The following is a 12,210-nucleotide window of genomic DNA, read 5'->3' as shown; positions in this document are numbered from 1 at the left end:
ATTCACAGAGTTACATCAGTATTTCGTGGATCTCTTTGCTAGCCTTATTTCTGTGGAATCTGAGAACAGATATTTCGGATCCCTTTGAAGACTATAGGGCAAAAGGAAATATCCTCCGATAACAAGGAGAAAGAAGCTTTCTGAGAAAATTCTTTGTGTTCTGTGAAAGCATCTCACAGAGTTACAGCTTTCCCCTCAAGAAGCCTTTCGCTAAGACAGTTCTTGTGGAATTGGCAAAGTGATATTTGGAAGCCCATAGAGGGCTATGGAGAAAAAGGAAATATCCTCAGAAGAAATCTGAAAAGAAGCTTTCTGAGAAACTGCTCTGTGATGTGTGACTCCCACTCACAGAGTTACATCTGTATTTCGTGGATCTCTTTGCTAGCCTTATTTCTGTGGAATCTGAGAACGGATATTTCGGATCCCTTTGAAGACTATAGGGCCCAAGGAAATATCCTCCGATAACAAAGAGAAAGAAGCTTTCTGAGAAACTTCTTTGTGTTCTGTGAAATCATCTCACAGAGTTACAGCTTTCCCCTCAAGAAGCCTTTCGCTAAGACAGTTCTTGTGGAATTGGCAAAGTGATATTTGGAAGCCCATAGAGGGCTATGATGAAAAAGGAAATATCCTCAGATGAAATCTGGAAAGAAGCTTTCTGAGAAACTGCTCTGTGATGTGTGACTTCCACTCACAGAGTTACATCTGTATTTCGTGGATTTCTTTGTTAGCCTTATTTCTGTGGAATCTGAGAACAGATATTTCGAATCCCTTTGAGGACTATAGGGCCAAAGGAAATATCCTCCGATAACAAGGGGAAAGAAGCTTTCTGAGAAACTTCTTTGTGTTCTGTGAAATCATCTCACAGAGTTACAGCTTTCCCCTCAAGAAGCCTTTCACTAAGACAGTTCTTGTGGAATTGGCAAAGTGATATTTGGAAGCCCATAGAGGGCTATGGTGAAAAAGGAAATATCCTCAGATGAAATCTGAAAAGAAGCTTTCTGAGAAACTGCTCTGTGATGTGTGACTCCCACTCACAGAGTTACATCTGTATTTCGTGGATCTCTTTGCTAGCCTTATGTCTGTGGAATCTGAGAACAGATATTTCGGATCCCTTTGAAGACCATTGGGCCAAAGGAAATATCCTCTGATAGCACAGAGAAAGAAGCTTTCTGAGAAACTTCTTTGTGTTCTGTGAAATCATCTCACAGAGTTACAGCTTTCCCCTCAAGAAGCCTTTGGCTAAGACAGTTCTTGTGGAATTGGCAAAGTGATATTTGGAAGCCCATAGAGGGCTATGGAGAAAAAGGAAATATCCTCAGATGAAATCTGGAAAGAAGCTTTCTGAGAAACTGCTCTGTGATGTGTGACTCCCACTCACAGAGTTACATCTGTATTTCGTGAATCTCTTTGCTAGCCTTATTTCTTTGGAATCTGAGAACGGATATTTCGGATCCCTTTGAAGACTATAGGGCCCAAGGAAATATCCTCCGAAAACAAAGAGAAAGAAGCTTTCTGAGAAACTTCTTTGTGTTCTGTGAAATCATCTCACAGAGTTACAGCTTTCCCCTCAAGAAGCCTTTCGCTAAGACAGTTCTTGTGGAATTGGCAAAGTGATATTTGGAAGCCCATATTGGGCTATGGTGAAAAAGGAAATATCCTCAGATGAAATCTGGAAAGAAGCTTTCTGAGAAACTGCTCTGTGATGTCTGACATCCACTCACAGAGTAACATCTGTATTTCGTGGATCTCTTTGCTAGCCTTATTTCTGTGGAATCTGAGAAGAGATATTTCGGATACATTTGAAGACTATACGGCCAGAGTAAATATCCTCCGATAACACAGAAAAAGAAGCTTTCTGACAAACCTCTTTGTGCTCTGTGAAATCATCTCACAGAGTTACAGCTTTCCCCTCAAGAAGCCTTTCGCTAAGACAGTTCTTGTGGAATTGGCAAAGTGATATTTGGAAGCCCATAGAGGGCTATGGTGAAAAAGGAAGTATCCTCAGATGAAATCTGGAAAGAAGCTTTCTGAGAAACTGCTCTGTGATGTGTGACTTCCACTCACAGAGTTACATCTGTATTTCGTGGATCTCTTTGCTAGCCTTATTTCTGTGGAATCTGAGAAGAGATATTTCGGATCCCTTTGAAGACTATTGGGCCAATGGAAATATCCTCCGATAACAAAGGGAAAGAAGCTTTCTGGAAACTTCTTTGTGTTCTGTGAAATCATCTCACAGAGTTACAGCTTTCCCCTCAAGAAGCCTTTCGCTAAGACAGTTTTTGTGGAATTGGCAAAGTGATATTTGGAAGCCCATAGAGGGCTATGGTGAAAAAGGAAATATTCTCAGATGAAATCTGGAAAGAAGCTTTCTGAGAAACTGCTCTGTGATGTGTGACTTCCACTCACAGAGTTACATCTGTATTTCGTGGATCTCTTTGCTAGCCTTATTTCTGTGGAATCTGAGAACCTATATTTCGGATCCCTTTGAAGACTATAGGGCCCAAGGAAATATCCTCCGATAACAAAGAGAAAGAAGCTTTCTGAGAAACTTCTTTGTGTTCTGTGAAATCATCTCACAGAGTTACAGCTTTCCCCTCAAGAAGCCTTTCGCTAAGACAGTTCTTGTGGAATTGGCAAAGTGATATTTGGAAGCCCTTAGAGGGCTATGGTGAAAAAGGAAATATCCTCAGATGAAATTTGGAAAGAAGCTTTCTGAGAAACTGCTCTGTGATGTGTGACTTCCACTCACAGAGTTACATCTATATTTCGTGGATTTCTTTGCTAGCCTTATTTCTGTGGAATCTGAGAACAGATATTTCGGATCCCTTTGAAGACTATAGGGCCAAAGGAAAAATCCTCTGATAGCACAGAGAAAGAAGCTTTCTGAGAAACTTCTTTGTGTTCTGTGAAATCATCTCACAGAGTTACAGCTTTCCCCTCAAGAAGCCTTTGGCTAAGACAGTTCTTGTGGAATTGGCAAAGTGATATTTGGAAGCCCATAGAGGGCTATGGTGAAAAAGGAAATATCCTCAGATGAAATCTGGAAAGAAGCTTTCTGAGAAACTGCTCTGTGATGTGTGACTTCCACTCACAGAGTTACTTCTGTATTTCGTGGATTTCTTTGTTTGCCTTATTTCTGTGGAATCTGAGAACAGATATTTCGAATCCCTTTGAAGACTATAGGCCCAAAGGAAATATCCTCCGATAACAAGGAGAAAGAAGCTTTCTGAGAAACTTCTTTGTGTTCTGTGAAATCATCTCACGGAGTTACAGCTTTCCCCTAAAGAAGCCTTTCGCTAAGACAGTTCTTGTGGAATTGGCAAAGTGATATTTGGAAGCCCATAGAGGGCTATGGTGAAAAAGGAAATATCCTCAGATGAAATCTGGAAAGAAGCTTTCTGAGAAACTGCTCTGTGATGTTTGACTTCCATTCACAGAGTTACATCTGTATTTCGTGGATCTCTTTGCTAGCCTTATTTCTGTGGAATCTGAGAACAGATATTTCGGATCCCTTTGAAGACTATACGGCCAAAGTAAGTATCCTCCGATAATACAGAGAAAGAAGCTTTCTGAGAAACTTCTTTGTGTTCTGTGAAATCATCTCACAGAGTTACAGCTTTCCCCTCAAGAAGCCTTTCGCTAAGACAGTTCTTGTGGAATAGGCAAAGTGATATTTGGAAGCCCATGGAGGGCTATGGTGAAAAAGGAAATATCCTCAGATGAAATCTGGAAAGAAGCTTTCTGAGAAACTGCTCTGTCATGTGTGACTTCCACTCACAGAGTAACATCTGTATTTCGTGGATCTCTTTGATACCCTTATTTCTCTGGAATCTCAGAACAGATATTTCGGATCCCTTTGAAGACTATACGGCCAGAGTAAATATCCTCCGATAACACAGAAAAAGAAGTTTTCTGACAAACTTCTTTGTGCTCTGTGAAATCATATCAGAGAGTTACAGCTTTCCCCTAAAGAAGCCTTTCGCTAAGACAGTTCTTGTGGAATTGGCAAAGTGATATTTGGAAGCCCATAGAGGGCTATGGTGAAAAAGGAAATATCCTCAGATGAAATCTGGAAAGAAGCTTTCTGAGAAATTGCTCTGTGATGTGTGACTTCCACTCACAGAGTTACATCTGTATTTCGTGGATCTCTTTGCTAGCCTTATTTCTGTGGAATCTGAGAAGAGATATTTCGGATCCCTTTGAAGACTATTGGGCCAAAGGAATTATCCTCCGATAACAAAGGGAAAGAAGCTTTCTGGAAACTTCTTTGTGTTCTGTGAAATCATCTCACAGAGTTACAGCTTTCCCCTCAAGAAGCCTTTCGCTAAGACAGTTTTTGTGGAATTGGCAAAGTGATATTTGGAAGTCCATAGAGGGCTATGGTGAAAAAGGAATTATCCTCAGATGAAATCTGGAAAGAAGCTTTCTGAGAAACTGCTCTGTGATGTGTGACTTCCACTCACAGAGTTACATCTGTATTTCGTTGATCTCTTTGCTAGCCTTATTTCTGTGGAATCTGAGAACAGATATTTCTGATCCCTTTGAAGACTATAGGCCCAAGGAAATATCCTCCGATAACAAAGAGAAAGAAGCTTTCTAAGAAACTTCTTTGTGTTCTCTGAAATCATCTCACAGAGTTACAGCTTTCCCCTCAAGAAGCCTTTCGCTAAGACAGTTCTTGTGGAATTGGCAAAGTGACATTTGGAAGCCCTTACAGGGCTATGGTGAAAAAGAAAATATCCTCAGATGAAATCTGGAAAGAAGCTTTCTGAGAAACTGCTCTGTGATGTGTGACTTCCAATCACAGAGTTACATCTGTATTTCGTGGATCTCTTTGCTAGCTTTATGTCTGTGGAATCTGAGAACAGATATTTCGGATCCCTTTGAAGACTATAGGGCCAAAGGAAATATCCTCTGATAGCACAGAGAAAGAAGCTTTCTGAGAAACTTCTTTGTGTTCTGTGAAATCATCTCACAGAGTTACAGCTTTCCACTCAAGAAGCCTTTGGCTAAGATAGTTCTTGTGGAATTGGCAAAGTGATATTTGGAAGCCCATAGAGGGCTATGGTGAAAAAGGAAGTATCCTCAGATGAAATCTGGAAAGAAGCTTTCTGAGAAACTGCTCTGTGATGTGTGACTTCCACTCACAGAGTTACATCTGTATTTCGTGGATCTCTTTGCTAGCCTTATGTCTGTGGAATCTGAGAAGAGATATTTCGGATCCATTTGAAGACTATAGGGCCAAAGGAAATATCCTCCGATAACAAAGGGAAAGAGGCTTTCCTAGAAACTTCTTTGTGTTCTGTGAAATCATCTCACAGAGTTACAGCTTTCCCCTCAAGAAGCCTTTCGCTAAGTAAGTTCTTGTGGAATTCGCAAAGTGATATTTGGAAGCCCTTAGAGGGCTATGGTGAAAAAGAAAATATCCTCAGATGAAATCTGGAAAGAAGCTTTCTGAGAAACTGCTCTGTGATGTGTGACTTCCAATCACAGAGTTACATCTGTATTTCGTGGATCTCTTTGCTAGCCTTATGTCTGTGGAATCTGAGAACAGATAATTCGGATCCCTTTGAAGACTATAGGGCCAAAGGAAATATCCTCTGATAGCACAGAGAAAGAAGCTTTCTGAGAAACTTCTTTGTGTTCTGTGAAATCATCTCACAGAGTTACAGCTTTCCCCTCAAGAAGCCTTTGGCTGAGACAGTTCTTGTGGAATTGGCAAAGTGATATTTGGAAGCCCATAGAGGGCTATGGTGAAAAAGGAAATATCCTCAGATGAAATCTGGAAAGAAGCTTTCTGAGAAACTGCTCTGTGATGTGTGACTTCCACTCACAGAGTTACATCTGTATTTCGTGGATTTCTTTCTTAGCCTTATTTCTGTGGAATCTGAGAACAGATATTTCGGATCCCTTTGAAGACTATAGGGCCAAAGGAAATATCCTCCGATAACAAGGAGAAAGAAGCTTTCTGAGAAACTTCTTTGTGTTCTGTGAAATCATCTCACAGAGATACAGCTTTCCCCTCAAGAAGCCTTTCGCTAAGACAGTTCTTGTGGAATTGGCAAAGTGATATTTGGAAGCCCTTAGAGGGCTATGGTGAAAAAGGAAGTATCCTCAGATGAAATCTGGAAAGAAGAATTCTGAGAAACTGCTCTGTGACGTGTGACTTCCACTCACAGAGTTACATCTGTATTTCGTGGATCTCTTTGCTAGCCTTATTTCTGTGGAATCTGAGAAGAGATATTTCGGATCCATTTGAAGACTATAGGGCCATAGGAAATATCCTCCGATAACAAAGGGAAAGAGGCTTTCTGAGAAACTTCTTTGTGTTCTGTGAAATCATCTCACAGAGTTACAGCTTTCCCCTCAAGAAGCCTTTCGCTAAGACAGTTCTTGTGGAATTGGCAAGTGATATTTGGAAGCCCTTAGAGGGCTATGGTAAAAAAGGAAATATCCTCAGATGAAATGTGGAAAGAAGCTTTCTGAGAAACTGTTCTGTGATGTGTGACTTCCACTCACAGAGTTACATCTGTATTTCGTGGATCTCTTTGCTAGCCTTATTTCTGTGGAATTTCAGTACAGATATTTCGGATATCTTTGAAGGCTATATGGCCAAAGGAAATATCCTCCGATAACAAAGAGAAAGAAGCTTTCCTAGAAACTTCTTTGTGTTCTGTGAAATCATCTCACAGAGTTACAGCTTTCCACTCAAGAAGTCTTTCGCTAAGACAGTTCTTTTGGAATTGGCAAAGTGATATTTGGAAGCCCATAGAGGGCTATGGAGAAAAAGGAAATATCCTCAGATGAATTCGGGAAAGAAGCTTTCTGAGAAACTGCTCTGTGATGTGTGACTCCCACTCACAGAGTTACATCTGTATTTCGTGGATCTCTTTGCTAGCCTTATGTCTGTGGAATCTGAGAAGAGATATTTCGGATCCATTTGAAGACTATAGGGCCAAAGGAAATATCCTCCGATAACAAAGGGAAAGAGGCTTTCCTAGAAACTTCTTTGTGTTCTGTGAAATCATCTCACAGAGTTACAGCTTTCCCCTCAAGAAGCCTTTCGCTAAGTAAGTTCTTGTGGAATTCGCAAAGTGATATTTGGAAGCCCTTAGAGGGCTATGGTGAAAAAGAAAATATCCTCAGATGAAATCTGGAAAGAAGCTTTCTGAGAAACTGCTCTGTGATGTGTGACTTCCAATCACAGAGTTACATCTGTATTTCGTGGATCTCTTTGCTAGCCTTATGTCTGTGGAATCTGAGAACAGATAATTCGGATCCCTTTGAAGACTATAGGGCCAAAGGAAATATCCTCTGATAGCACAGAGAAAGAAGCTTTCTGAGAAACTTCTTTGTGTTCTGTGAAATCATCTCACAGAGTTACAGCTTTCCCCTCAAGAAGCCTTTGGCTGAGACAGTTCTTGTGGAATTGGCAAAGTGATATTTGGAAGCCCATAGAGGGCTATGGTGAAAAAGGAAATATCCTCAGATGAAATCTGGAAAGAAGCTTTCTGAGAAACTGCTCTGTGATGTGTGACTTCCACTCACAGAGTTACATCTGTATTTCGTGGATTTCTTTCTTAGCCTTATTTCTGTGGAATCTGAGAACAGATATTTCGGATCCCTTTGAAGACTATAGGGCCAAAGGAAATATCCTCCGATAACAAGGAGAAAGAAGCTTTCTGAGAAACTTCTTTGTGTTCTGTGAAATCATCTCACAGAGATACAGCTTTCCCCTCAAGAAGCCTTTCGCTAAGACAGTTCTTGTGGAATTGGCAAAGTGATATTTGGAAGCCCTTAGAGGGCTATGGTGAAAAAGGAAGTATCCTCAGATGAAATCTGGAAAGAAGAATTCTGAGAAACTGCTCTGTGATGTGTGACTTCCACTCACAGAGTTACATCTGTATTTCGTGGATCTCTTTGCTAGCCTTATTTCTGTGGAATCTGAGAAGAGATATTTCGGATCCATTTGAAGACTATAGGGCCAAAGGAAATATCCTCCGATAACAAAGGGAAAGAGGCTTTCTGAGAAACTTCTTTGTGTTCTGTGAAATCATCTCACAGAGTTACAGCTTTCCCCTCAAGAAGCCTTTCGCTAAGACAGTTCTTGTGGAATTGGCAAGTGATATTTGGAAGCCCTTAGAGGGCTATGGTAAAAAAGGAAATATCCTCAGATGAAATGTGGAAAGAAGCTTTCTGAGAAACTGTTCTGTGATGTGTGACTTCCACTCACAGAGTTACATCTGTATTTCGTGGATCTCTTTGCTAGCCTTATTTCTGTGGAATTTCAGTACAGATATTTCGGATATCTTTGAAGGCTATATGGCCAAAGGAAATATCCTCCGATAACAAAGAGAAAGAAGCTTTCCTAGAAACTTCTTTGTGTTCTGTGAAATCATCTCACAGAGTTACAGCTTTCCACTCAAGAAGTCTTTCGCTAAGACAGTTCTTTTGGAATTGGCAAAGTGATATTTGGAAGCCCATAGAGGGCTATGGAGAAAAAGGAAATATCCTCAGATGAATTCGGGAAAGAAGCTTTCTGAGAAACTGCTCTGTGATGTGTGACTCCCACTCACAGAGTTACATCTGTATTTCGTGGATCTCTTTGCTAGCCTTATTTCTGTGGAATCTGAGAACGGATATTTCGGATCCCTTTGAAGACTATAGGGCCCAAGGAAATATCCTCCGAAAACAAAGAGAAAGAAGCTTTCTGAGAAACTTCTTTGTGTTCTGTGAAATCATCTCACAGAGTTACAGCTTTCCCCTCAAGAAGCCTTTCGCTAAGACAGTTCTTGTGGAATTGGCAAAGTGATATTTGGAAGCCTATAGAGGGCTATGGTGAAAAAGGAAATATCCTCAGATGAAATCTGGAAAGAAGCTTTCTGAGAAACTGCTCTGTGATGTCTGACTTCCACTCACAGAGTAACATCTGTATTTCGTGGATCTCTTTGCTAGCCTTATTTCTGTGGAATCTGAGAACAGATATTTCGGATCCCTTTGAAGACTATACGGCCAGAGTAAATATCCTCCGATAACACAGAAAAAGAAGCTTTCTGACAAACCTCTTTGTGCTCTCTGAAATCATCTCACAGAGTTACAGCTTTCCGCTCAAGAAGCCTTTCGCTAAGACAGTTCTTGTGGAATTGGCAAAGTGATATTTGGAAGCCCTTAGAGGGCTATGGTGAAAAAGGAAATATCCTCAGATGAAATCTGGAAAGAAGCTTTCTGAGAAACTGCTCTGTGATGTGTGACTTCCACTCACAGAGTTACATCTGTATTTCGTGGATCTCTTTGCTAGCCTTATTTCTGTGGAATCTGAGAAGAGATATTTCGGATCTCTTTGAAGACTATTGGGCCAATGGAAATATCCTCCGATAACAAAGGGAAAGAAGCTTTCTGGAAACTTCTTTGTGTTCTGTGAAATCATCTCACAGAGTTACAGCTTTCCCCTCAAGAAGCCTTTCGCTAAGACAGTTTTTGTGGAATTGGCAAAGTGATATTTGGAAGCCCATAGAGGGCTATGGTGAAAAAGGAAATATTCTCAGATGAAATCTGGAAAGAAGCTTTCTGAGAAACTGCTCTGTGATGTGTGACTTCCACTCACAGAGTTACATCTGTATTTCGTGGATCTCTTTGCTAGCCTTATTTCTGTGGAATCTGAGAACAGATATTTCGGATCCCTTTGAAGACTATAGGGCCCAAGGAAATATCCTCCGATAACAAAGAGAAAGAAGCTTTCTGAGAAACTTCTTTGTGTTCTGTGAAATCATCTCACAGAGTTACAGCTTTCCCCTCAAGAAGCCTTTCGCTAAGACAGTTCTTGTGGAATTTGCAAAGTGATATTTGGAAGCCCTTAGAGGGCTATGGTGAAAAAGGAAATATCCACAGATGAAATTTGGAAAGAAGCTTTCTGAGAAACTGCTCTGTGATGTGTGACTTCCACTCACTGAGTTACATCTGTATTTCGTGGATTTCTTTGCTAGCCTTATTTCTGTGGAATCTGAGAACAGATATTTCGGATCCCTTTGAAGACTATAGGGCCAAAGGAAAAATCCTCTGATAGCACAGAGAAAGAAGCTTTCTGAGAAACTTCTTTGTGTTCTGTGAAATCATCTCACAGAGTTACAGCTTTCCCCTCAAGTAGCCTTTCGCTAAGACAGTTCTTGTGGAATTGGCAAAGTGATATTTGGAAGCCCATAGAGGGCTATGGTGAAAAAGGAAATATCCTCAGATGAAATCTGGAAAGAAGCTTTCTGAGAAACTGCTCTGTGATGTGTGACTTCCACTGACAGAGTTACATCTGTATTTCGTGGATTTCTTTGTTTGCCTTATTTCTGTGGAATCTGAGAACAGATATTTCGAATCCCTTTGAAGACTATAGGCCCAAAGGAAATATCCTCCGATAACAAGGAGAAAGAAGCTTTCTGAGAAACTTCTTTGTGTTCTGTGAAATCATCTCACAGAGTTACAGCTTTCCCCTCAAGAAGCCTTTCGCTAAGACAGTTCTTGTGGAATTGGCAAAGTGATATTTGGAAGCCCATAGAGGGCTATGGTGAAAAAGGAAATATCCTCAGATGAAATCTGGAAAGAAGCTTTCTGAGAAACTGCTCTGTGATGTGTGACTTCCATTCACAGAGTTACATCTGTATTTCGTGGATCTCTTTGCTAGCCTTATTTCTGTGGAATCTGAGAACAGATATTTCGGATCCCTTTGAAGACTATACGGCCAAAGTAAGTATCCTCCGATAATACAGAGAAAGAAGATTTCTGAGAAACTTCTTTGTGTTCTGTGAAATCATCTCACAGAGTTACAGCTTTCCCCTCAAGAAGCCTTTCGCTAAGAAAGTTTTTGTGGAATTGGCAAAGTGATATTTGGAAGTCCATAGAGGGCTATGGTGAAAAAGGAAATATCCTCAGATGAAATCTGGAAAGAAGCTTTCTGAGAAACTGCTCTGTGATGTGTGACTTCCACTCACAGAGTTACATATGTATTTCGTTGATCTCTTTGCTAGCCTTATTTCTGTGGAATCTGAGAACAGATATTTCTGATCCCTTTGAAGACTAGAGGCCCAAGGAAATATCCTCCGATAACAAAGAGAAAGAAGCTTTCTAAGAAACTTCTTTGTGTTCTCTGAAATCATCTCACAGAGTTACAGCTTTCCCCTCAAGAAGCCTTTCGCTAAGACAGTTCTTGTGGAATTGGCAAAGTGATATTTGGAAGCCCTTAGAGGGCTATGGTGAAAAAGAAAATATCCTCAGATGAAATCTGGAAAGAAGCTTTCTGAGAAACTGCTCTGTGATGTGTGACTTCCAATCACAGAGTTACATCTGTATTTCGTGGATCTCTTTGCTAACCTTATGTCTGTGGAATCTGAGAACAGATATTTCGGATCCCTTTGAAGACTATAGGGCCAAAGGAAATATCCTCTGATAGCACAGAGAAAGAAGCTTTCTGAGAAACTTCTTTGTGTTCTGTGAAATCATCTCACAGAGTTACAGCTTTCCACTCAAGAAGCCTTTGGCTAAGATAGTTCTTGTGGAATTGGCAAAGTGATATTTGGAAGCCCATAGAGGGCTATGGTGAAAAAGGAAGTATCCTCAGATGAAATCTGGAAAGAAGCTTTCTGAGAAACTGCTCTGTGATGTGTGACTTCCACTCACAGAGTTACATCTGTATTTCGTGGATCTCTTTGCTAGCCTTATGTCTGTGGAATCTGAGAAGAGATATTTCGGATCCATTTGAAGACTATAGGGCCAAAGGAAATATCCTCCGATAACAAAGGGAAAGAGGCTTTCTGAGAAACTTCTTTGTGTTCTGTGAAATCATCTCACAGAGTTACAGCTTTCCCCTCAAGAAGCCTTTCGCTAAGACAGTTCTTGTGGAATTGACAAAGTGATATTTGGAAGCCCTTAGAGGGCTATGGTGAAAAAGAAAATATCCTCAGATGAAATCTGGAAAGAAGCTTTCTGAGAAACTGCTCTGTGATGTCTGACTTCCACTCACAGAGTAACATCTGTATTTCGTGGATCTCTTTGCTACCCTTATTTCTCTGGAATCTGAGAACAGATATTTCGGATCCCTTTGAAGACTATACGGCCAGAGTAAATATCCTCCGATAACACAGAAAAAGATGCTTTCTGACAAACCTCTTTGTGCTCTGTGAAATCATCTCACAGAGTTACAGCTTTCCCCTCAAGAAGCCTTTCGCT

The sequence above is a fragment of the Macaca nemestrina genome, chromosome 16, assembly GCF_043159975.1.
Source record: "Macaca nemestrina isolate mMacNem1 chromosome 16, mMacNem.hap1, whole genome shotgun sequence".
NCBI classification, from domain to species: domain Eukaryota; kingdom Metazoa; phylum Chordata; class Mammalia; order Primates; family Cercopithecidae; genus Macaca; species Macaca nemestrina.
The sequence above is the reverse complement of the archived record's forward strand: the minus strand, read 5'-3'. Positions refer to the sequence as shown.